General features: G+C 46.6%; 1 pseudogene; it reads right to left on the bottom strand.

Annotated features, from left to right (window-relative positions):
• Positions 1–6,928: 6,928 nt before the first annotated feature.
• Positions 6,929–26,502, bottom strand: LOC147663628 (hyaluronidase-like; annotated as a pseudogene).
• Positions 26,503–27,946: the final 1,444 nt, after the last annotated feature.

Genomic DNA, 27,946 nt, shown 5'->3' with positions numbered 1-27,946 from the left:
GGTGCTCACACAGGCCCGATGGGGCAGTCCTAACATGGCTAAATGGGTCCTTCTCTCCACCTCTTTCCACGGGGAACTCTCTAGGTCATTCCCCAGGAGGCAGTCTACAGGCATGTCTGTGCGAACTGCGACCCGCAGATCGCCCGAGACTCCCTCCCACTCAAACGGGACCTGTGCTATCCTGCAGGTGCGGACAGAGTTATCGGCTGCGATCACCTGACAGGAGGTGTGGGGGATGATCATGGACTCAGGGACTAGCGTGTACCTAACAGATGTGATGCTGGCTCCTGTGTCCCGAAGGGCTCCTATGCTGGGCCCGTTAACCTTCACTGTCTGGCGGTACTTTTCCGTGTTGTCGGGCAGGTAATCTCCTGGGATCATCTCGCTATTCCCCAGGGAGGCTAAGACCATGGCTGCGGGTTCCCATTCCCCTTGTTCTTCTATCTCTTCCTCTTCTAAGGCTATTGAGGATATCTGTCTTGAGGAGGGCCCAGTGGGAGTGGGTTTCGGGGTCAGGGGACATCAGGGGTCACCGGCATAGTGCCCGGGTTGCTGACACTTGAAGCACGTGGAGCTGGGGCGGAGCCCCGGGGGTCCTGCACTCGGGGCGGCTCTCGTCGCGGGAGGAGAGCGCGGGGTCTGGTTTCTGGGGGGACTACGCTGAGGCCCTGACTGGGAATTTTGCTGCTTGCCTCGACCTCCTCCACCTCGCTGGCGGAAAGATCCTTGGTCGATCCGTGGGGGGTCTCCCCCGGGCGCCTTGTGGACTCGGGTGGCCACCCATCGATCGGCTTCCACAGCCAGTTTCCGTGGGTTGGCGAGCTTGCTGTCCAGGAGATGCTGTCTTAGTTCCACAAAGCAATTTGCGGACAGGTGTTCGTAAGCCACTAGGTCGACTAGGCCCTCGAAGGTGGTCACATTGCTGCCCTTGATCCACCCATCTAGGACCCGGGTGTAGTAGTTCACATAGTCCACCCATGTGGTGCCAGGAAGCTTCTTGCACTCCCTAAACCGCTGGCGATACATTTCTGGTGTCAGGCCGTAGCGGAATAAAAGAGCATCTTTCATGTGTTGGTAGGCGTTCATGTGTGCCTTCGGTAGGTCCAGCAGGGTATCTCTCCCCTCGCTGAGGAAGTGGCTCCACAGGCCGGCCCCCCAGTCCTTCTCCGGGACCCGGTGGGCGGACATGGCCACCTCGTATGCCTTGAACCATTGTTGGATATTGTCTCCTTTGTAGAACTCTTTTACCACATCTTTTGGGATATGCACCTTCGTTTCTTGGGGGACCACCTGCTCCCCAAGGCCCAGTGAACTAGCTGCTTCTTTCCTGGCTTTCAATTCGATTTCCTTGAGGCTGCGCTCGTGCTCGAGCTGAAGTCTCCGCCCTTCATGCTCCCTCTGGAGCTTCTTCTCCTCTAGCTCTCCCTGGAGCCGCAATTGCTCCACCGCCAACTTTTTCTCTGCGAGTTTGAGTTCACCCTCTAATTTGAGGCGTGCTAGTTCGAGTTGATGGCTTCGGTCACGTTCTCGCTCGGTCATCTCCTCCGATGACCGCTCTCTCCCGGTTGCGGGGCTCCGGGTCGGTTGCTGGATTCTCTCACCAGTCGGTGTACCAGGTTCGGTCTGTGGCCTCCCTCCCTCGTCTTCGATCGGGGGAAGAGATGCTCCGGACTCTACCCAGGCGGTCAGCGCTTTCTGGAAATCTTCCTTAGTACTTAGTCCGGTACTCAGGATACTCAGTTCTTTGCAGAACTGCTTCAGCTCTTTATGTGTGTAATCTTCCAGGAGGTCCTTGTCGAAGGTTGTTTTTACACCAGCTTCTGTCGTCGTCTTCGTCGCTCTTTCCTTGTGCGTTTGCTGCGTGTAGGCTCAGGTAGTGTGTCAGTGGTACGATCTTTAGACGTAGGTTCGTATCGCGTCGCTGCCACCAATGTTGGAAGGCGGTGACCCCTGGGGTCAAGATGACTCTCCTAATCACCCGGGACCTCCTCTCCCACAATTACTGCCGAGTCTTATCGAGGGGGGAGTCCCCACCGGGGAGGACTGATCATACACACTGTCGACACACCACACTTATGAGCAGACACCACACTGTGATTCTTTATCAAGAAAGACTTTATCAAGATTAATTAAAGAGCAATACACAGCGATCGAGGGATCGCGAAAGTCTCGTAACAGGGGAACGGGAAAGCGGGACAGTCTTAGAGGGCCAGCTGGCACGCCACGTACACGGCGCACAGTTCTCAATCCTCGAACTGGGGGGTACGGGGGCTGGCGATGGGACTTGCTGTCCTACTCACTTCTGGTTCAAGCTGTTCGTGAGGGTAGCGTCGATGGTCCAGCCAGACCAGAGAGTTCCTCAAGCTGCGACGAGGTCAGCAGGGCTTGGGCAGGAGTACTCCGTCGTACTCGTAGGTAGATGGGGCCGCGACAGCGTCAGCAGGGCTCCGAGGTTCAGGTTTTGTGCTTCAAGAGGGAGCCGCGACAGCGTCAGCAGGGCCCCGATGGTTCAGTTCCATAGGTTCTACGATGAGCCGCGACGGCGTCAGCAGGGCTCGGTGGGTCAGAGTCTGTTCTCCTCGAAGTCAGCCGCGATCAGATCAGCAGGGCTTTCTTGTCCAGGATACACTGCCGATTAGATGGAAGGCAGGCTGTCTTAAAGCCGTCAAGCTCTTTGAAGTCCGGACGCTCATAGGCAGGAGGCCGGAGGTCCGAGGGCCAGGCGCCTGATCGTCTGGGCGGTTGGTCCTTTGATGCTTTGGACCATGCGCCCATGGAATCCCAGACGCCCATCAGGATCTGGAGCCAGCTCACTAGGAGGCCCAAGGTGCCATCGAAACCAGCCCCCAGGGATAGTTCAGAGGTGTGAGGGAAACCAGTTCCTCGGAAGGGGGCCGGAGGTGTGATGGAAGACTTGGTTTCGGGTACTTGATGAGTCGTTCACCCCCCGGGTGGATCGGGGCACGCCGGGCGCGCAGGCTTAGCGGCCGTCAGGAGCGGCCAGAGCTGCCGAAAGGAAAGAAGGCGGCCGGCCGGCCGGGGTGGCCAAACATGGAGTCTGATGGTCACGTGCACGGGTGCAGGCACGCGGTGTGGGGATCGTCTCAGGCCCAGTGTAGGAGGATCATGTACAGTTCTGGGGGGACGGGAATCAGTTCCACCTGTAGATCTGGGGCTGCGGAGATCAGCGAGGACCACGCCACGAGGCCGGGTCCAACAAATACGCTATATTTGGATCCAGAAACATAAGAATACCTGCTATGTTCCTTCTAATTTTACATAAAGTGAATATTCAATAGAAGAGGAGAGGCTGATTTCAATGAAGTGTAACACCTGGGACAAAAATGATTCATATCAAATGTGGACATGCACCACTCAGGGCGCACAAACCATATTTTAGAGTTAAGCGCCTTCTTTGCCTATTAAGCCTCCATTTTGTAGATGCACTTTGGGAGTTGTAGCCTTAGCTTACTTCAATATTGGAATGAGGCCAAAGTACCATATTACCAATGTTTGCAAATAAGAAGGGCAAAGGCTTGTAGGCATGTCATACTGTTACCTACCACATACATGGGTTTCACCAGATATTTCTCACTGATAGAGGATGACTGGCGCATGTTGGCCAAGTGGTTCCCAGTCCCACTTTTTATGGAGCAGCACTTTGTGTATAGTCTCAAAAATCCTCACATGCGAATGTTGAAAGTGAAACTACAAACTTTCCAGAGCGCAGTTTATTGCTGGCCAACACATCTAGGGCTACCTAAAGGTAGCCCTAAACCACAGCACCGAGACCGTCCTCATTGCAGCCACCGATGACATCCGAGCCCTGCTCGACAACGGAGAAACAGCGGCCCTCATCCTCCTGGACTTCTCCGCGGCTTTCGACACTGTCTGCCACCGCACCTTAGAAATTAACACCGGTCCTTCAATTTCCTTTCTACGCTTTTTAAGCCCTGAAGAGTCACAGGCATTGACCTGTTGACGAAACACGTGTCGGCTGGCGATTTGTACTCTTCATGAACATATTCACGTAAAACATCACTTAAGAAATCCAGCAGTGTCTATTGTATTATCTGTTAAAGATGGTATTAACCTTTAAGTCTATAAGTGTGCCCAGGATTTGTTCATGTTTGTTTAGCAAAGGGCTTTTGGCTCTTTCCTCATCCAGGGGTTTTTGGTCCACCCCTGACCTCGTAGCACCAAATGCTTTTGTTCTTCATTCTGTCAGCATCTGACAAGGTTACCTGCACGCGCGCCACTTCCCTGCTACCCTAAAACCCTGTGCAGAATCACATTACAGAAGGAATTTGGCATAAATAACATTAATGGAAGCAAGTCTGGATGCTTGAGGTAAGGGCAATGAATCTAAAACTGAAATATTAGACTATTTTATAGGGTTGAGGAAGGTAGAGATTAAGTTGAGAAGGACCAGAAATGGGCAGAGCACTACAGGCACTCTGCTGGTTAAAATAATTTAAATTGGAAGTAAAAGAAATCGATTTTGCTTGATAGATTCAGGGTTATTGACTCAAGATTTATCGAAGGAATGCAATGGGCTAAATGTGCACTCAGTATCTCAGTTGAAATTGATTTAACTTGAGGTTAAAACACTTGCACTTATAACTAAGTGGACATTACGTATTTTATGGTGTACATATTACAAATTCAATACATTCTTGGTTAGCGTTTTAAAGATGGTGTAGGCGGACATCGTGAGTTGGAGTGTCAACAGTGTAGACTGGGCAAGAGTCATTCTTTGCCTGGTATACACACAATGAAAAAACTGGAGTTCCTTTTGGAACTGTTGCAGAGTGTAGTAAGGGTCGGAGATGTAAGGAGTGGTCATTCGAGATCTCTGGTGTGTGAACAGAGAACACTTGGTTTTGTTCCTTCTGGGCTTTCTAGATCTGTTATATTGTGGCTTGGGTAAACAAGTTGTCTTACTTTGTGTGTGACGTGTGGGTGATGTGTTCTAATTTCCATTTCATGGGGATTAGTCAAGCTGGTCGGTAGGGAGTATATTTCAATGCAGCAAGGGTTGTCTCCAGGAGAGTAAAGCCTGTTAATAGGGTACATGACAACGGCTTGGCTGGTGCAGTTAATGATGCTAAAAAGGAGAAATTATTAATTTGCTAGAGGAAAGTCAGAAGACAATCACTTGTCCGACCGTTCTGCTACTAAAAGAAGACACATGTCCCTGAGTGTCTCTCGGCTTCCACTGACCCCCGGGGAGGCCTGGGGAAGACGAAGTTCAGTGGCAAAATGTGGCTCCTCCACTTCAGTTGTCTGTGTAGAAGCCAACATGGAGGTGGATGAGGTGTTGACAGCCCCAACATCCCTCTCACAGTTTGTGATGTCCCAGTGGGAGAAGGCAGATGCAGGTTCTGTGACATCAGGTTAGGGACCATTGAGTATGAAAAATCACTTTTGTGAGATTACTACAACCAATAACATGGAAAACAGAAGTTTCTGGCAAACATTTGCATGTTCTACATGGTGTTTGAATGCAATTTCTCAGACACCTTCCTCACAAAAGGCCTTATTTAGGGATCAACAGATGGGATACTCTTTCAAAACACAATATATAGCCCATCCGCCATATTACTAGTCACATAGGCTATAATGCACTTGTGATACCGTGGACAAGACATCCGAATGTTTTTGACACAATGTCCAATACTCTGAACTCTAAATCAGACCCAGAGTTCCTATTCTACAGCAAGATATTTGACCATTTGGCTTACCATTTCTACCAACTTGTTCAAAGAAGCTATCATATTTAACTGCATCCCGATTGAAAGTTACATTGGAACACATGACTTAAATTATCACTAGGGGTAAGTGAATTATTTCTTTCCGCTGGATGAATTGGCAGGATTTTGGCGATTCTGCATTACTCTTGTAACACGGAATTCCAGACAGCTCTAGAACAGTAAGTTGGCAGGTGTGGTTTGGTGTACCCTTTTGCAATTTCCTGTCGCTAGGAGGACATCCGTCAACATTTTTCTAATGCAAGTGGGCGTGACCATTCGCAGTCAGAAAGCTGCGGCTCAAGTAGAAAATCTACTTGGACAGAAGCAAAATCAACTCGGGTAGTGGAGCCTCTGGTCCACCTCTTAGTTCCATTTGCGATGCTCTTTCATTTCGGAATGCATTACAGGGGCTTAATCACAGTGCGAGCAGTGCGATGTGCCTATTTCCACCCGATGGGGGAACTCAGTGGAATCTTAAGGGGTTTTTATGTAACTCCACGGAATTTCACAGAGTCAAATTCTGCAAATCCCACCCACCCATAATTATCACTTCTAGATTTCACTATAAGAGCGGGAGGAATTCAGATCACAAAACCTTTTATTAGGTCCATTTCATAGTCACTGGTAAGTTAAAGCAGTGTGTCCTCCAAACACATTTTACCACTGTATTTTGATAACAGGTCTCTGAGGGTGGTATTATCACAAGAAGGCCTGTGCACATTTGTTGTTGTAGAGGTGATGTGTTCTGTTTATTTTGCTGATATGCTTTCAGCTCCGTTATTACAATGTAAATTTGTTGTGAGGTAATCTGGGTGTGTTACGTTTTGTACTGACTGTTTCATTATGATGTGCCCTAATTGTATTATCCTTTGTGTATGTTATTATATTATGGTCAGTTGTTTTCTTTAGATAAGTCAACACATTCTGCTATATTTCCAACAAAAAGCAGCATATGGTTTGAACATCCGTTTGACAAACAACATTTCATCACTGTCTAAAGTGGTAAAAATATAGCAAAATAATGCAACAAAAAGCAAACCGGGCACAACAGAAATTGACTGTTAAAACAGAACACAATAGTACAGCACAAGATAGCAACACAATGCAATAATTTAACACACAAAACAAACGCCACAACATAACAAACAAGCTCAAATATTCTTTTCACTCATTACCAACTCTGCAAATCTGCTTTCATAGTACAGCAATAAAATGTTGTTTGCATCAAGGATTGCTTTTCTTGCACCAATGAATCCCAAGCAAAAATGTCCTGCGAGCCGCACCTTTGTTATTTGGTTACTGTTTGTCGAGATGTGTGCAGGAAGCACTTTACATACAATGAAGATCCACTCAAAGACGTTCATCTCATTACCTAGGCTTGCTGTAATGCAGATGTCATCCGATATACAGATGTTCATGTTTGGGGGTCTGTGAATACAGGGAACATCGTTTACAACGTGGTGTTTACACGCACTACCTTAACAATGCTGCCATTACAACGCAAGTCATTACTACGACTTGCGCTGGATAGCGCTGTTGGTTAAGGAATATTGTAATTTTATATTCCAACACCTTCCCTACTGTTACGTGGACTGGTGTTGGAATATAAAATTATAATATTCCACAATCCACACCCTCCAACGCAAGTCGTTGTAACGACTTGTGTTGTAATGGCAGCGTTGTAAAGTACCGCGATCTAAAAGATCGCGTTGTACTGGCATACATCCGTGAATACGGCCTTTGTGGTGACAATTATATCCTGCACAGCATCTGCGGTAGAATTTCTTAACCAGCTTCTGAAAATCACCCACAGTTGGACGTCCAATGACGGAATACCTCCCATGCATTCCTGTTTTGATGAAGATGTTGTTTGGGTTCAGGTCCAGATAGTCATTGGTGTTCCAGTGCTTCCGCGTGCAGGCCCCCTTGCTTGGCACAGGACCTGACTGCACGTCTTTGCTGCCAAGGTCTCATTGATGAGGCAGGGATTTAATACATGTTGCAGGCATCTGTCAAACGTTCTGTACATTCTCTGTGAAAGCAAAAAAAAATATTCATAAGTAATTTTGATGATACATCAGAAAGGGATGTTTTGTATGATATGATACCTTTGTGTATCAAGCACCTCATAAAGTGCCCTTCTGGATACCATACTGTAATTTCTACATGTACTTTTGGAATCTTGTCTCTTATGTCCTCTTACCGGGGGACCTTGACTTTAAACTTCCTCTTCCCCTCCTTGCTGAAAATTAACCTGCTATTTAGATGAACCTTGTAGGGGCAAGCCTAGGAGAAGAATCTACTTTACCTTCAATATGTAGTGCCCCATGGGACCTGAACAAGAATGAGTGGGAAACGTCCATTAGAATGAAGACGGAATCCCGCTGTGCCTTCACAGCGGGATTCATTTTCATAACTAATGTTGATGATACATCAGAAAGGGATGTTTTGTATGATATGATACCTTTGTGTATCAGGCACCTCATAAAGTGCCCTTCTGGATACCATACTGTAATTTCTACATGTACTTTTGGAATCTTGCCTCTTCTGTCCTCTTACCTGGGGACCCTGACTTTAAACTTCCTCTTCCCCTCCTCGCTAAAAATAAACCTGCTATTTAGATGAACCTTGTAGGGGCAAGCCTAGGAGAAGAATCTACTTTACCTTCAATATGTAGTGCCCCATGGGAGCTGAACAAGAATGAGTGGGAAACGTCCATTAGAATGAAGCCGGAATCCTGCTGTGCCTTCACGGCGTTGGAAAAAAAAAAGAACGGGTCCTTAGTACACATTCGTTCAGCACGTAAGTCGTTAGAAAAACTGTTTCCAGCTTGCGGAACACATCATACATTCAACTGAGTACCCACTCTATAGTTCATATCCAGGTTTGAGAAAGTGGAAAAATATCAAATGTTTGGGGTTGGAAGGGGTTGGGAATTTTATACAAACTGTAAACATTTTAAAGCATTATTGAAAATATGTTTTTTTTTAATTTTGACTATTACAAATTTTTTACTGTGTGCTTTATGGTTGTGACAAGCCAAATAAAGTTATCTTTTGACTGACTGACATATCCAGATTTGCCAAATCACTGTTAAAAGCACCCAAAAAGAGTAATCTACGTACAACAATCAGTGGAACCAGCAGAATGAAGTAAGAAACTACTTTGAAGTGTAAGGTGTTGGGTAGTGCTGAGGAGTTCGTGACCTATGTCAGCTGAATTAGTGGCTCTTAGTCTTAGGCCTATCTAACAGCATCGGAGCAGGTCATTTCACCAGTTCCATCTCCAAGGCTGCAGCCTCACCCCGACACAAGACCTGTCTGAACTACATTGCCGCTACACAATTGTAATGCAAGTGCACCATGTGCAACCCAAATGAAATCCAACTCACCAGAGCAGAGCTTTTTGGGGGGACATGTTGGATGTATGCTGATTTACAAGTGATATTATAGGTGCAGTGGGACCCATACAGGAGAATTCTCATAGCATCAAATGCCCTCCTAATGAGACAACAGCATTCCCAAAGTTATTAACCACTTGTTCGTATATAATGGATCCGCCTAAGGCTCTCAATCTGGCCTTTCAGTCTAAACACTAGTCTAATGTTTTCAGAGAATAGAAATATATCTACCTATACATTGCTCTTCCTGACACTTGAATATACCGGGACTGTTAATTATTCTCACTTTTTATTTGTTTTACTACCCCAGTGGGATTAAGGGGTATCTAGGAAACATTGGGTACCATATTTAATTCTTAGCTGTAGCAGGCATTGCATGGTTTAGAGATATCTAAGTCTTGCAGTGGGAGTGATCTGGGTATGACTTAATGGTGGTGTTGCTTGTGATAGTGTCCCGTCTTTACAAATGCCCCGCCTCCACTCCTGAGCACATATTACTGAATACATATTCTGTGTCCAATTATAAAATGGCAATTTCATCTTAATAGTTGTAGCGGTCGTACAAAAAACGAAATAAACGAAAACAAGTTATATTACGTACAACACTCTTTGCAAAACCGAGATAGCCCCACATCACAAATCCAGAGATGCACAAAGCCACAGTTTCTCCAATAGTGTTTACGGGGTCACCCTGGAAATACAATGGTTCACTGTAACAAGTGGAATACCATTGGTAAAAAAAAAATGCTTGACATTAAGACATGACAGCATGAAAATTATTTATATGGTATACATCAGAAGGCATTAGTAGCATTACAGCATGAACAATTATTAAATGGTATAGACCAGAAGGCATATTTACCAAGCACTGAGATCTGCTATGGTAACTTATCCCCAGACTGCATAATAATTACAGCTGCTACAATTAGGCAGTTATTCTTTGTCTAGGGTAGGATAAGCACTATGCAGCGTTAGTTTGTTGTATTATGACATCCATCTCTGTTAAAGCTCTAGTCTCCTCGCACCGATCTGTTTAGTGCATATGGTATAGTCCAGATTCAACTCCAGTCTGTTCTAGTTTGATCCATACTATATTATAAGAGAGCTGCAACCTCCAGCCTTTTATAGCATGATATGTCCAGCTAGCGCAGAGTGGTCTGCCTAACCTCTACCCTGTTGCTTTAATTTCTGTATGGATTCTCTGTCAGAATTTCTTCTGCTGGTCTAATATAAAATAAAATGTGGTTCTCCAGATGAAGGCAATTAACATGAATGTGATCAAAACATTTGCATGATAACCACAACAGACCAATGTGATATGATGTACATAATCTTTTAATATGTTCTGTCATTTTGCCATTATTTTAATTTTTGTAGAGCTCTTTATTGTTATAGATATGCACAGTATGTACATTACCTGGTGCACCTTTATATTGAAACCAAATGCATTACAATGTATCCTAATTAACAATAAGTGCTTCATATAGTCAGCTGTACAATACACACTTTTTTGAACAACATTCTATAAATATTTTCAATAGGGAGATTCTTTCCCCAGAAGGTACTTGATGAATAATACACTGTTTATGTAAGACTAAGCTATCTTGAATTTTGCAAGTAAACATCCAAGAGAATCATTGATTTTTTCATTGTGGATGGGCGAAGGGGCTACAGGGAGGTGTTGGGGAAAGGAGATGTGTGGACAGTGCTAGAAACTTTGGGGATTGGGGAACACTGCACTCAAAGACTACCTTATATATTCATGGGTAAACAAATCCCCTCAGAGGAACCCTCTGCAGTGAAGACCACACACGCAAACAACCCCTACTATACTTTCAGCGGTTTAGTGGAAATTGAATGACCTATTCTCCCCCACTACCTTGCACCCCCACCCAGAAAGCTCTCAACCAGGAGACGCCATTTGCCATTCTACCATGGGTTTCATCAATGATTGCAAAATCCATGCTCCCTCTATCCACTAAGCAATGTCACCTAATTGGAAAACCCACAACCTGCAAATGAGACTACTTGTCTTGGTGTGCCTAGGGAATGTCACAGTGTTCTTGTTCTGTAGGTACACGAAGAAAATGATTAACTGGCTTATTATGAGATTTTTCAATGACATATGCTAACTTTATAACATAAGACGGGTGCAGCTAAAACTGAAGGCTTTTGAAGTGTAAAGATTGTCTTGTGAATGGTTGATTATATTTAAAGACTTTTCTTTAGAACCGCATACATATGGATCCAACAGAGGCACCGATTTGAGATCAGACTTTTGTAAATCAGGAACTCTAACTGTTGGTTGCGAGACCAAGTAGGGTAGCATGAGAATGTATTGTCTGAAAGTCAAAATCATACTAACTCCTATTTTTCATCTAGATTGCAGTTTTCTCCATGAGGTCCCTTGCAATGGTGGAAGGGTTGGTAAGCTATGGGTTGTAGAGTGCGACTGCTTGTTATTTGAGGACGGTATGATAAATGTTGCACCACCCATTTATGACCCATCTTATTTTAAAAAATATCTGTGCACTGATGCTCATGTACAACTACCTGAGTAAGAGTAGCAGCACAAATCTGAATCAATGATGAGCAGACATGGGTGTGTGGCCTGGCTGGATGGCCGAGTAGACGTCTCTCTTGGCTCTCTCGTTAGCCAATTTGAATCCGACATCATCCAGCTGAACCCATGCACAATGTTTTACACTACACAGCGGATAATAGGGGCTGAATCATTACTGGCACCGACCTGCCCTTCCACAGATCAGTACAGGTCATAGGGAGGAAAAGAATATCTGGTCCTGGACCATTCACCATCTTGCGGCCTGAGCCAGGGAGACAGACAGCGTGGGAATCCTGGATGCTTACGACGTGAACGGTGAAGTCCGCAGTGAGAAATCTGGTGAAGGACCCCCACACGGAAGCTGTTCTGATCCCTTCCCCGCAGCCAAGCAAGGTAGAGGAATTTCCACTAGAACACGGCTGAGGGGTGGATCCGCTGCGGACTGAGCAGGCTACACACACCGCTGGGGGAGCGACGGAGAACTCCCCCGGGACCTTGGATGTCCGACTAGAAGCCCTCAAGAGCTGTGTTGGAAGCAGCCGATCCTGGACAGCAGGATGAGGGACCGCAGAGGTGATTGCCCCAGGGAAGTCACCGCATTGGCTCGGCCCGACTAGAAGCACACAGAGTGGCAGTTCCGGTGGTTGAAGATCCTTTAACGATCATGTGGGACAACTAAGGCCCTCTGGGGAGTGGAGCGCAGCAGCTGCATTCTGTGGCGCGACTGCCCCCAGATGCGGTAAGGAGAAAGTGGGCCTTGTTGCCTCTGAGGCATCAGGGAAGGGCCTACGCTTGTTGAATATTTTGCCTGGAGGTGCTGGGGAAGAGATGCTACCCAGAGGGCCCATTGACCGGGACCTGCAGAGCTCTGATGAGCCCAGGCCCTAGTTTGGTGGATTGAGGCTTGCCCTCACCAGGACTGTACGTGGTGAATAAACAATTTTAAGTAACCATCCACCGGGGGCTTATAGAGCGCATACCAATCGATGGACATAATCGGCGCTCTACCTGGACCCCGCTGTGTGTGGGGGCAGCCACGGGTGAGAGTAGCAGACCTCACGAAGGGGATCGCCAAAACCTTGCAGAGGACCCTGAACTTCCGGATTGCACGACTGAACCTTTAGTCAAAGATTACCTGAGGGAGAGGATACGCAGCGAATACCGAACACAACAAAGGAGGTAACCAACATGGTTAAAGATAAATGGTCCGAGTACCTCAAGGCAATAACATTTCAAAATACACCCAACCTTTACCGTCGGCCCAGGGGGCACAGAAGGACACCTTGACGGACCAATCAGAAGGTAGGCAGCACCTGGAGAACCAGACCCCCTCAATAGCAGACTTCCTGGAGGCCATACACACAACACGTAATGAAGTGGTCAATAAAATAGATTTGGTCACAATAGTGGTCAACCTCTGCTGCGACCTCTGGAAGGTCACAAATAGAATCACTACCGATGAGCAATGAGGTACAAGTCCTGCAGAATGAGGTCAGAACATTGAAGGGTACAGTAGGAGAGCTATAGTAAAAAAATGGTCCATCTTGATGAGCCCACAGAGGATTCTGAAGGTTGATATATGCGGAACAACCTGCAGTTTATAGGGATTTCCCCAAAAAACGGAGGGCACGTCGACCAAATTATTTCTGGAGGACTAGATCACAGCTACCATGGCACCCAAAACACCATCCACATTTTTCAGCGTGTAAAGGGCACACAGAGCACTCGTTCCCCCCCCCCCCTCACTCCCCAAACCGAGCACACCATCCAGGGCTAGCATCGCAAGGCTCTTCAATTTTAGAGCTCAGGAGCAATCCTGCAGATGGTGCACACCCGAGGCCTATGAATGTTTGAAGGACAACCTACCTCCGTATATCCGGACTAAATGCAGTGGGTACAGAAGCAAAGGCAATCTTTTATGGTGGCTAAAAAACATCTCATGGAGTAAAATCTTAAATATAGCCTTCTCTTTCCTGACAAACTCAGAGTCAAGAGCAATGCGGAAGTTAGTGACTTGCTGGACTCTTGGGGACACCCGGCAAGGGGGTTGACTCTTTCGGGGAACTCGTCCAGTGTGGACGTCCTCTCCCGTCTGTCAGAGGACAATGGAACAAAAAATGCAAGAGCGTACAGTTAGTTCTAATGCCAGATTTAAACTCCTACAATATAATATAGTGCACCAAGTGTATCTCACCCCATGCAGACTGCAGAGAATTTATCCAACCTGCAGTGATGAGTGCTCAAGATGTAGATAACAGGTGGTGGACTTTCCCCATATGATTTGGGGGTGCCTGGCCCTTGCCCCTTACTGGGAGGCGGTGTTAACACACCTTCAAAAAGCTGCGGGATGGGTGATTCCCAAGAAGATTCAGCAGGTATTACTCGGCCTTCTACCTACTCCCAAAAACAAAAGGTTAAGCAGGTGTTTTCTTTCCCTGTGATTGGTGCTTACCAAAAGACGGCACAAATAGTATGGCTCTGTCCCGGACCTCATATGGCAACAAGGGTGGAGTCCCCCACTAAATATTCATATAAATAGGTAGTATATCCTGATAAATATATCACACGCAGAGGTTTTCATTTACAATGTGCATTCACCTTGTCTCTTTGTTTGTTGTATATATTATTGTACTTATTGTGTCTATACATTTCTTTGTTCTCTGTATTTGTTCATTGTAGATGTTGTAGTTGTGTATCTCACTGTAATGTTTTTTTGCACATGTTCTGTAAGTTTGTCATTTTAATTCACATATAATTGTTGTATTTTCAGTTGAAACTCAGGACTTTTCTTGTTTTTCCTTCTACACACTATTATATTGATAATGTATTATATTTTTAAGTGTATTTTTTAGAATGTATTGTGTCAAAATCTACGTATTATATATAAAAAAGAAAAACATATGTATATTTTTGATAATAAATAATTGTAAATGAAAACCTCTGTGGGTGATATATTTATCAGGATATACTATCTGTTTATGTGAATATTTAGTGGGGTGCTCCACCCATGTTGCTTCATGTTGTGCTTTTCCCTGAATTTTTCCCTCAGAACCTGCTTTGTTAACAGGGACCCTCTTCTGCTGATTGTTAATCTGCCCTGGACCTCCTTAGGTGGAAGAATGGATGAAGGACATGTGCAAATGGGCAACAGTGGAAATGTTTTAAATGTTATAAGATCAGAAGGGAGAGCAGGACACGAGCACTCAAGAGCCTGCACATGGGACAGGAGCTGAACCACACAGGGATAATTAAGATTGGGGTGTTACCAACCTGAGATTAAAGAATACTGCTTATTAACCATGCACAACCCTATTATAGCCGGTGCTATAGTTGGGAAGGGAGGGAAGGAGAGGGGGATGTGGGGGTAAGTGAGGATATCCCAAAATTAGGATTGGCATAATTTTGTAAGCCACAGAGATACTAGTAGGAATTCCCGTGGCATTATTGTGGAGACTACAGGTGGGAACTCGGATCCCCCCTGTATGAACCTCATAATCTATACAGAAAATGTATTGCAATGGTGCAGACGATGGGACTGAACTCGATGAGAGGATGGATAATGTGGAATAAGGGAATGTGCCTATATCTCTGTAATACTGTCTTTTTTGAACTCCAAATGCCAATAAAGTTACTTTAAAAAAATGATGAGCAGACAATTTTGTTTGTGGTGGAGATTTCTCTTGCTAGAAGAAAAGTCCAATGTATTATTTGGCCAAAGGAGGTCAATCAGAACGAAAATACTATTAACCACATAACCTGTTTCAAGTAATGCTGGCAACCAAGGTAAAAAAACTGCATCCTATCGAAATACAGTAATTTATCCTATATACAATATCTATATGTTAATCATTTCTATATAATGACTATGGTGGCTGTGTGACTTACCAGAGTGAGATAGGTCAGTGGGTCATCTGTAAACAAAGGACGCGAGTAGACATATATTGGCAGTAGAGCACTTTCCCTGTGGACAGTGGAAACCCTTTTTGCTTCCTGAACTCGGTGCCTTGTATGAAGTACTGCATTCGGCAAAGATGTCAACACTGTGTTATACCCTACTTAAATGTATAACATGTACTCCAGCCCTTCTGCCTCTAGCTGCTCAGCCAGAGTGTGAGTTGGCCATTAGAATATTGGTGTGCCTGTGATGCGTGGAATGCCTGGGTGTCTGAGTGGGATGAATGTGGCAGTTAGAGATGGGCTGAGCTGCTAGGCAGGCTGCTCCTGGAGGGGCTGGTACCACACTAGGCTGGCTGGATTACAGAGAGATGTAACCTGAATTAAAAGATTAATAAATAAGACCTAAATATCCATCCTGGCTCCTGGTGTCTTTCTACATTGGACACAACATATTTTTGGCGACGAGCGGACTTGGACCCTAGAGACTCTTGGTACAGCACTGAAACAAAGAAACTAAGGAACTAAAAGACAAACCAAGAGATCCTTCAAGCAACTACTACTACAAATAATGTATTTCCAGGCAAGCCAGCACCAGCCCCACCAGTGTCCTTACAACGGACAGCCCCAACGCACAGTGTCACCCCAAATGACACTACAGCCTGGAAATACTACAGCAACAGTGAGATGGAGGAGTAGTTCAACTACAACCGTATTGGTGTTCCAGCCACAAAAGGATTACAGTGAGTTGGAGTAGTAGTTCAACTACACCCGCATTGGTGTTCCAGCCACAAAGGACTTCAGTGAGTTGGAGGTGTAGTCACACTACAACCACATCTGGTGTTCCAGCCACGTTGTTACCTAAAAAAGGGTTTGGTGAGTTGGATTGGTAGCTTCTCTACAACCAGGTGTTGGTGTTCCAGCCACATTGCTCTACAGAGTCTACAGTGTCCTAAAGAAAAAGGCACAATTTGTGATTTTACGTCATAAAGTGGTCAAAACAATCAGCGTGCAGTGCTTGCACAGATGGTGAATGTTTGGTGTTTAAATGACATTAGCAGCATATTGGACCCATAACCAAGTGAGTGCTTTCTAGAAACATTTAACCTGCCTCTTGTCTTCAGGTATGTCATCCTCTGGATATGGGTCCTGGAGGAGAGGTGCCAGTTTGGTGTCTGTGTGTGATCCTTGGCTGGGGCTGACATTCACACACTGGATCCTGCTCAGCTGCATGATGTGCTTCCACAAATAGACATTTCCTGATGCTTAATTTTGTCACATATCTACTTGAACCAACGTGGGTGTAATAGTGACAAAACTCTGCGTGTGCACCTGTTCAATTGGTCTACGGTTAATGTATGCGAGGTTGGATGGGGGCTGACGTTCCCCGGCCATTATATTCTCTTAATCAAGCTCGGGGGTAAGTTAAAGTTAACATTTATTATTTTTCGACATGCCGCCCGCTGACTTTTGCTTGTTCAACCGCTCTTCTCACATTCAAATTTTCAAATCTCCTGCTCGTGCCACTCACCTTTGTTCCACATTGCGCGACTCTCCTTAGGAACTTTAGTGACATTTCGTCCAGTTTGTTGCTCGTACACCTCCTAATGACGTTTTCCAATCTTGACGTGCCATGTGTCATCTGACAGGACGTGTAATCACGTGCAGCCATCTTGTGTTTGTTGGCTGCTGTTTATTTCACAATACAAGCATTGCTGTCAACTTCGGTCGCAATTGGGCAACCATGCATGTTTTATTTTATGGTGTGTTCAAATAAAGTTTGAACAAGCGGAGCGTTAATGATCTAAATCATTTGGAGTTCAGTTACAAGGAGGAAGCATGATTGTTGACAAGTCTTTACTTCTAATCTTCTTCAAACACTGAAAGTGTTGACACATAAAGAAACACTAGATGGCAGTGTAGGATAGCATGATAAGAAACATTTTTACAAGTGATTCCAAAACGCTATGAAATTTTCCAGTCTTTGACTTTGTGAATTTCTTTGTTCCTTTAAAAGAATATTTCTTACTTGTAAGTACCTTGTACACCCTGTGCACCCCGGAGACTAGTAACACAGCTGGTTATTTGCTTATGCAAGCGGTGAGCTTATATACCATAATAGACCCCCTGTGAGTCTTGCCATGGTCTAGATATGTGGAGGAAGAATCTTGGGTAATTAACAAGACGGAGCATGGCTTCCTGTTCGTGAGTTTTTCCTTTTCTAAGCATATGGACAAGAGGTACAAGAAGAGATGCAAGACTGTGGTTATTTCAGACTGATTTTTTCTTCTTCTCTTTTTTCTCATTTATTCCATACTTGGCAAGTTTGAGTAGTTTATTATGCCTAAGACTTACATGTATCCACTTTGTGTCAATACATTTTTCTTGGGGTGTTATTTTTGGTGTGTCTGCACCAGGGTACAATTTGGGTTAGAGGTTGCTCACTGGCGTGGGGTTGCAGTTCTCTAGTACTTTACAGTTAATGGACATGTATTAGTGTTATTTAAGTATCCATTTTTTTTTGTTGTCGTGATGCCACAGGTTTACACTTTTCTAAGGATGGGTTTTCCTTGGTTTTCTGTGGGTGGTCATCACATTGGGCCAGATGTAGGAGCCCTAATACCGGTCGGAAACGACCGATTTCAGCCGTTTCCGCCTGGTATTAGGCTTCTCAGATGTAGGGGGCCTACCGAATCGGTAATTTTACCGATTCCGTAAAATACCGAATCGGTATATTTACCGAGTCGGTAAATCCATATGTAGCTGACACTCCTAAGAGTGCCACAGGCCCTTAAGTGTCAGTATTTTACCACACAATCCTATTGTGTGGTAAAATACCGAATTCAGGTGTGCATGCACATCTGTGCATGCACACCTGTGCCATGTGACACACAGACATGCCCTTAGGGCATGTATCTGTGCCAAATGTCACACAAGCCTGTACTTGGGGTGCTAGAGGGTGTCAAAGTGACACCCCCTGCATCCTTGCAGGATTCAGTATTTACCGATTCGGTAAATACCAAATCGGTATTTCCCATTGATTCCTATGGGCTTCAAGGCCCATAGGAATCAATGGGCAATACCGATTCGGTATTTACCGAATCTGTAAATACCGAATCTTACAGATTCGGTATTCCTAAATTCAGAATTACCTAAATATGCCCCCTTCCCATTTACAGACTCTTAAATACTGATTCGGTAAAATTCGGTATTTAAGCGTCTGTAAATAGGAATTACCAACATCTAGCCCTCAGTTCCCATACACGAGGGATGGTTGTGGGTTAATGTCCCCATTAATTTTGACTGTTAGTTACTCCTACTTGGGGGTATGTAACCTCTACAAGGGGTTTGGGACATCGGTTAGTTCCCATACGTGAGTACCAAGGTAAACTCCTACACGGGGTTGGATGTGGGTTTTAAACCCATTTTACAGTTGTGCGCAGTACACCAGTACATACATACCTTTACAGTTGGTTCTATGGGTGACGACCCATTTGTTTTTTGTTTTCCTTACTCTTGGGATTGAAGTCGCAGGGTTAACTACCTTTAGCTCTATTCTATGTTTTTTTTTTTTTTTTAAACCTTTATTTACGAATGCACAATACACAGCGTCTGCCTACAACCCCGCAGGGCCGGCCGCTATGACATAAACAGGCTGAGTGAAAAGTAGATTCTGAGACAGTACGTTGCTGGAGCAATCTGTCAAGTCCACATTGTCGGCGAGAGCATAGCATCATACAGGTAGGATAAGAAAGGTTTAATTTTATGTTTTTGTCGAAAAGAACACCAACAAACAAACACATGGTATCATAGTGGCAAGGGTTGCTGGAGGTGGGGGGGGGGAAAGTGATGTGGGAGAAAGGACTATGGCAAGGGGGGGTGGCGCGCGCGGGAAAACAAAACATGTAGTGAGATTAATAGAGGAACGTAACTCATGGAGAGGAGGGGAGAGGGACCTCATAGTCAAGCGGAGGAGAACAGATGTCTCCACGATAAGTATTCCACGAAGCCCAAACTCTGGACCACTTCCCTGGACGCCCCCGAGCCTCATACACCGTCTTCTCTCGGAACATGGACCAGTCCATGTTCTCTTTCCAGGCACTTAGCAATGGTAATCTGGGGGAGCCCCAGAGCTGCGCGATATCCCTCTTTGCAACCATGTTGCCCAGGGTAACCCAAAGTATCTGGGCAGCATTACAATCAGACGGTTCCCACACATTCAACAGACAACGACGTGCTTCAGGAAGTAATGAGATCCCCGTGACACGACTCATAACATCATGCACCCTGGACCAGTACGCTGCAATCATCGGACATTCCCACAGAACATGAAGAAAGGTACCATCCATCCCACACCCACGCTTGCATCGTCCATCCGAAACCAAACCCATTCGCACCAGACGCACTCCAGTAAGATACACTCGGTGGAGGATCTTCAATTGGACAAAGCGAAGTCGTGCCGGAATAGCCACCTCCTTAGGGGAGGACACAGCTGACTGCCAGTCCTCGTCATCTAGTTCAAGTCCGTCAGCCGTCCAGGCAGCCCGTAGCTTCTCAAGCTGGTCAGCTCTGTTGTTAATAAGCTTCTTGTAGATTAAGGAGATGGTACTATCCGGGACGTGGCCGTCTAGAACTCGATCCTCCAAGGGGGAGGATTGCGGAATGTCGGTACCAGGGGGAAAGACGGAAGACAAGGCGTGTCTCACCTGCATGTACCGGAAGTGCTCTCTATCGTCAAGCCGGTATTCCAGTTTCAATAACTCAAAGGACTTAACCGCGCCCCGTGCCCACAGGTCCTCCACCGTGCTGATCCCAATCATGTCCCATTTCTCAAACCCTTTCGTCTTCCACAGGTTGCCCAGCCGTTCCGAATCATACAGCGGCGTCTTACGTGTCAGTCTACCACCCCAGCCCGTGGCCACAGTAGCATCCCTCCATGCCCGCACAGCACATTTTGTCGGGCCCGTAAGGAGTCGAAAGGGTGCCTTGGAATACAGGGCCCTATTAAAATTGCCACCAGGCAACAACAGTTTATCCAAGGCAAAGGCGGGAGCGGGCTCCGGAGCATATGTCGCATGGTTAATGGCACTCAGGTGTGAGGCCCAGTAGTACCGTCTAATATCCGGCAACGCAATACCCCCGTCGTACCAGGAGAGCGTGAGCTTGGATAAGGCAATGCGGGCACGGCCATCCCAAATAAGTTGTCGCTGTAAACTCTCGACTTCATGGAAATAGCGAGCTGGAACAGGGTCGAAGAAATTTTGCAGGGCGTAAAGGAATCGGGGGAGCGACATCATTTTAAAGAGTGCCGCCCGGCCCAATGGGGATAGAGGCAAATCGCGCCAACGCCGAACGTCTTGCTTCAGTCTGCGGAGCGGGGCATACAAATTACGCTCGTAGCGGACCGAGGAGGTCATGGATACATAGATCCCCAAATACTTAAAGCCGTCGGCCGCTACCAGGATGGGAAACCTGCGGGGGAGAGGCGGCAGAGTACCAGCTATGGCGTAGACACAGGACTTGGTCCAGTTAATGACAAGTCCCGAGTTCTTACCGAAGGACGTGAGAACGTCGAAGAGAACGTTGAGCGACTTCTGAGGGGAAGTGAGATAAAGGAGGATATCATCCGCGTACAAGGAGACACGATCCTCGAGGTCAGGGGACCATCGGATCCCTTTGATAGAGGGTTCCCACCGGAGCCACGCGGCAAGGGGTTCGAGCGCTAATGCGAATAGGAGCGGGGAGAGCGGACAGCCCTGACGTGTGCCACGGCCCAAGGGGAAGGGGTCCGAGCACCTACCATTCACCGCGACCTGAGCAAGTGGCTGTTCGTAAAGAAGCTTGACCCATGCGATGAAATTGGGGCCAAAGCCAAATTTAGCGAGGGCTGCCCATAGGTAGGGCCATTCGATAGTGTCAAATGCCATTGTGGCGTCCAAGGAAGCGACCACTGCCGGCTCGGCGAGAATTGGAGCTCTCGCGAGAACGCTGTGGAGCCTACGCAAATTGAGGGCAGTGTTTCTGTGGGGGATGAAACCGGATTGATCCGGGTGGATCAGGTCGCAAATCACCGTAAGCAACCGATTGGCCAGTACCTTAGCAAGGATTTTGGGTTCCGCGTTAAGAAGGGAAATGGGGCGGTACGAGGCACAGCGGTCACGAGGTTTGCCGTCCTTATAAATGACTACTATGGTAGCGAGGCGCTGCTCAAGGGGGAGGCATCCAGCCTCAACCGCCTCGAGAAACATGTGACGCAGGTGGGCGGCCATCTTGTCGGGACAAAGTTTGTAAAGTTCAATGGGGAGTCCATTGGGGCCCATTGCCTTTCCCGAGCGAAGGGATCGGATCGCGAGGGCAATCTCATCGACAGTAAAGGGGGCCTCCAGGGCAAGGCAGTCCTCATCCGACACAGTGGGCAGGGCAATGTCACGCAGCAGTAGCCTGGAGTCGGCCTCATCTCGATCGCTAACAGGCGTGTAAACCGTCCGGAAGTGGTCAACAAAGCAATCAACAATCTCACCCGGATCAGAGACACTCTCACCAGATTCACGAACAATGGAAGGAACAACACGACACGCACGTTCAGTCTTATCCAGCCACGCAAGGAGCTTGCTAGCCTTGTCACCCACATCATACAGTCGGCCTAGTTGATTCGACCGCATCAATTTGGCAGCATCCGTGACACAGGCTCTATAGTCTGCTTGCTTCAATTCCAATGCGTGCAGCAGTGCCGGCGTGTCATTCCCACCCAACTCACTTTCAAGCGCAGTAATTTCGGTTTCAAGAGCCACAACAGCCTCCCTCTTGACCCTACGCTCAGTGGCAATGAATGACAGGGCGGAACCCCTGATAACCGTCTTGAAGGCCTCCCAAAGAACAGTGGGGGAAGTGACCGAGCCCACATTCTCAGAAAAGTAGCAATCTATTGCCTTAATCAAATCTGAGCGGAGCCGGGGGTTTCGGAAATGCCAGGGGGGGATCGGGGGGACTCTGTTACCAAGTAGACCGCCCACAGAAATCGTAATCAGCAAGGGGGAGTGGTCCGAGATACCCCGGGGAAGATGCCGTATCTCACGAACAGTGGACAGAGTGGAGGCTAACATGAGAAAATAATCGATACGGGAGAGGCTGCCATGCGCACCAGAGTGAAAAGTGTATTGTTGGAGTGTGGGGTGTAGTGAGCGCCAGACATCCACTAAGCCAAAAGTATCAGCCATCTCACTGAGCCACATCTGGGACTGCAGCAATACCCTAGGGGGAAGTCGGTCAGAGTCGCCGGACATTACAGAATTAAAGTCCCCACCCAGGATCAACAAGCCGTCAGGAAGCCCAAGGAGAGTCCTGCCCAGATCGGCATAAGTGGTAGCCTGCAGTCCCGGGGGGATATAGACAACAACAAACACGACCTGCTTACCCTCCCACCTCCCCGAAACAGCAGCATACCGCCCACGGTCGTCAAGGAAAACCTCGTCAATAGCAAGAGCAAGGGAAGACTTTACCATAATACCCACACCCCGGGAACCTGAAGTGAAACCAGCATGTGCAACCAGGCGATAACCCCGGCGGTCTAAGGCCCTGCAAGCATTCCCAATCAAGTGGGTCTCCTGAAGGAACACAACATCAGGGGCATGGCGCCTCAAGAATTGCAGTACAATGCCCCGCTTAATCCTATCACCCAAACCGTTTACGTTCCAAGAAAGAATCCGCATTTCACCCCCCCCCATTGCGACAAAGACATTCCACCCCCACCCCCCAGCAGAGCCCACGATTCAAAGTCATTGCAAAATATGAAATACCATGAAAACCAAGACAGAACAAACTAAACGAAACACAACCAAGTCCCCAGAAACCGACCCCAAAACCAAAACCCGTTACAACACCCCCCTCCCTGCACCCCTGCTGACTAAAAAGCCACCCCCAACTGCAGTGTGCCTGTCGCCCCATGTTATCTACACAAAGAACCCCCCGAGGAGGAAGGGAGAAACCACCCGTTTCCGCACCGCCACGGGCAGTGACATAAAGCACAAAGTTAATTTACACAGTACGTTGCATAGTCTCAATCAGAACCTCCGGGGTCCCAATTACTCCTGGGCCGTTGCACCACCTTCCGCACCACCAGGGCCTCCGCTTCCAGAGTCATCTGCCGGCAACGAGTCCAACCAGTCGGCTGCACGTTCAGGCTGATCAAAAAAGTAGGCACGTTCTCGAAATTCGATCCGGAGCCGGGCCGGAAACAGCATGGCGTATTTCAGTCCCCGATCTCTCAAGCGACGCTTCACTCCAAGGAAACCTGATCTTTGTCGCTGCACTTGGGGAGTGAAATCGGGATATATGGAGACAGAGTTGTTGTCGTATTTCAAAGGACCGTGCTTACGGGCGGCCTGGAGGATAGCGTCTCTGTCCCGGTAGTGAAAAAGCCTCGCAATGATAGGCCTCGTGGGTTTCCCGGCTTCACTTGTCCTCCTGGAAAACGATAGGCGCGCTCCACGGCAAAGAACTTACTGAGTCCTGCCGGAGCTAGTTGAGCGACAATAAGTTCCTCGACCAACAGGTCGGTCGATACAGCACCATCACATTCCGGCACTCCGACCAGGCGTATGTTGTTTCGCCTGGCCCTGTTGTCATAGTCCTCCATCCGCTTGAGCAGCAAGTCGTGCGAGGCACGCAGATTACCAATCTCAGATTGCGCCTCAGCCATGTCCGTCACCAGACTCGACGCTTTAAGATCCAGAGCCTTCACCCGCTCATTCGTTTTGGCTAAGTCGGCCCGAATAAGAGTTACATCCACCGCCACTGTGTCTATTTTGGACACTACGGCTTCGAATTGCTGACTCATATCGGCCTTAAGTCCAGTGATGGCAGCCAAAAGATCTTGGAGCGACACTTCCGAAGAAGGCGGCATGTCCGTTTGAAGCCCTTCAGCACCCACGCTTGTGGCCCCGGGGGAGCCTCTCGGCTGGGTGTAGCGTTCGATCATATTAGACTGGATCGATCCCCCCCGGGTCGCAGCCTTCCGGCGTTTTTCGGCCTCCACTTTCGTTGCCATCTCGCGTTCAGTGTTGGCCGAATAGCCAGGGGAAGCGATGAGAAGGGAGGAAAGTCTCGAAACTCCGACGTGCCAACGAGACAGAGGTGTCGCGGCCTCCTTGCCAGTCCTACGGAGGAAAGTGTAGGCTGGGAGGGCAGCAGGCGAAGGCAGAGTAGGAGGAGACAGGAACAAAGAGATGGAAACCGAAAGTGAAAGCAGTACACCTCCGGTGGGCCAGATGCCAGGCAGCCGTTGTTGTTCAATTACAGGTCGGCCACAATGGGCAGCCGAGTCCCCGGTCGCAGGCCAGAAAGTTGCAAATGTCCGAAAAATGGTCCCCAGGGTCCGTTTTCGACCAAAAAAGGATTGTTAGCATCAGTGACGATAGCGCTGCAAAAGCCCGTCAAAATGACCAGGATAGGTGAAGGATAGATAAAGAAGGACGGCGCGGGTCTCGGGAGCTCTCTGCTCACGCGACCATCTTGGATGCCCGCGTAGCTCCTCCTCTAGCTCTATTCTATGTTATGCTCTTGGGCATTTGTGAAGTCGGGTCTTTTACCCTTTTGCGTTATAGTGCCTTACGTTACAATATATGATATGATATGTTATGTACTGAAATATGTTTAAAAATTCTCTATTCAGGGGGGATGGGGGATATTGCTATCAATTGCATGTATCTTAACGATCCTTTCTTTATTTAATGGTTCTTTCTCCTGTGATGTTTTGTCTTAATTGCTGCATCCTCGAGTTTTGTACCATTTTTGATTTTTCTTTGATGCTTTGTCCATTTGCTGCATCTTTGAGATTCGTTCCATTACTTTTCCTGTGCTTAGTTCTCTCATTTCCTTTTTGCTTTTGTTTAAGGAAAAAGGGATAATGTTATACCCTACTTAAATGTATAACATGTACTCTAGCCCTGCTGCCTCTAGCTGCTCAGCCAGAGTGTGAGTTGGCCATTAGAATGTTGGTGTGTCTGTGATGCGTGGAATGCCTGGGTGTCTGAGTGAGATGAATGTGGCAGTTAGAGATGCTCCTGGTGGGGCTGGTACCACGCTAGGCTGGCTGAAGTACATAGAGATGTAACCTGAATTGGAGGATTAATAAATAATCCATCCTGGCTCCTGGTGTCTTTCTACATTGGACACAACACACTGTTTTCAGGTAAATACTGAATAAAGCACTGTGCTCTCCCGCCAGAGCAACCCGAGTCTATCATTTTTTTTTTCTATTTCCAGGCAATGTCTGGTATAATCCTTCGGTTTCTGTTTATAATCATAATTATAACATTCAGGGAAGAGGAAAAATCTCCAGTGCTTGTTTGATCTCAGAAGTTTTGCCAATGAGTGTGTTTCTCTCATTATAAACTGGGATGCTGCCTCAAATTCGGTTCTGGCGATGGAGTGTGCTACCTGTGGGGAGAGCGGAGGATGCAATTCTTTTGTAAAACAGTTTTCAATGGCCAGTTTCGGACCCAAGATGGCCTCCATTCTTGCCAGTCAATCACTGACAGCCCAGCTTGTTTTTGACTGGTATATAAAAGCTAATGTCTTCTGCAGCTTTTTTAAAGGATGAGTGAACTGAATGAACTGAGGTATCCCCCTGTTAACTGCCTCACCTGTGACCTCATCAATATAGGGGTAGTAGCCACGTCTGTCGCTGTAGAACAAAGAGATCGCCTGATTGATGGCAGTCTTTTTGGGAGATACAGGCGACAGGTTTCACATTGTTCAATTGGAGCGTTACAAACCTTAATGAAAGGTGACTTCTCGATGAGAGGGGGTGCCCTCAAAGTCAACAAAGGACAAAACTACACCAGAACAGTAACAACTTGATATAACCAGCACCATCCACTCATGGTAAGCATTGTGTAAGACTAAAATATCCAGAATCTGTGCTGTGTAAGACCGAGATTTTACCTAGGAAAAAACACATATATATGTATTATTTGTAGTGTGTAAAAACGGTTTACTTTTTGTATATTAAACAGTATGATTTAGTTAATATAATGATTTATGTAATCATTTGTAATGGTTCCACGTTGATTTGAGTTTTCTACATTGACATTTCACAATATGATTTTGCCAATTAACACACAGATCACTGTTCCATTCTTCCCTGAGCGCCATTTTTACATGAAAGAAAGAACACCTCACAGTCTAGATGGGCACAATACGGGTGGAATCTTATACTGTAGGTCATCAGGCGGCATGTAGCACCTTTTAAGTCCCTGATTCAACATCTGTTGTCAAAAAGGGAATTATCCAAACTTTTTTCTTTATTTCAGTCTACAGTGGTGGAATCCCTACTCTTGCTAGCTTGAAGACCTCCTCAGGACCACAGGTTTATTAGACCTAAGACTATTTTACAAGGACCCAATTTGAAAGTTGGTCAATCACTATTCATCAATTAACTATTTTGCCAGTGTAAATTCTCAGATTATCTCTTTGTGCAGATTACAGATGATAGATGATATTATAGCCCTATGCTCAATCTTAAAAAATCCAAAAATGACTACAAATGAAAATGAAATCGACAGCAGAACTCGTCTCTTCTGTAAGTACCGTATTACTTCTATCACCCAAGGATCCAACATAACTGGGACCATCATACAAGTTTGAATGTTTGATGTCCATCACCAGCTTGGGTCATTGAATAGGACAATGTTCTAGCGCATGCACTGCTGCAAAATGGCTTTCTGTGACAGTGTAATAAAACTAAATTAAATCAAGAAAAATGTTGCCCTTAGTAACATCACCTTCCCTAGATGTGTTTATATATTAGCCTACAAACTCCAAGCGAAATGCAGAAAAGTGTAATCCAGGGTTTATTTTGGACAGAATGACATCACCATGAAGGTGAGGTGATTTATATACCATTCTTTCAATTTGTCTTTCATGTAGTACTATGGATACATAAACACTAGATGGGTGATGTTGCCCCACTGTGCAAGGTACTTCTTTCTGTGAGAAAAAAAAACTTCATTTTGGGACAGCGCACAGTAGGAGACATCATACTCTAATTAGGAAATGAAATGCCGAAATCATAGTGCTCAGGCATACCGCTGTAATGATGAGCACCCATCCTCAACACCTCCATTGAGTCAGCTATATTCCCGGAACATTCCAACATCATGCCCCTGCTAAAGAAACCATCTGCTGATGCAATCACGCTTTCCAGCTACACACCCATCTCCCTCCTACGGTACTCAGCAAAGGCCTTAGAGAAACAAATTAACTGATGCCTCAATGACCACCTCAGCAACCACCAGCTCCTCAACCCCATGCAATGCAGATTCTGGACCAACCACG

Source organism: Lissotriton vulgaris, unplaced genomic scaffold, assembly GCF_964263255.1.
Source record: "Lissotriton vulgaris unplaced genomic scaffold, aLisVul1.2 SCAFFOLD_2082, whole genome shotgun sequence".
NCBI classification, from domain to species: domain Eukaryota; kingdom Metazoa; phylum Chordata; class Amphibia; order Caudata; family Salamandridae; genus Lissotriton; species Lissotriton vulgaris.
This window is presented reverse-complemented; position numbering and strand designations above follow the sequence as displayed.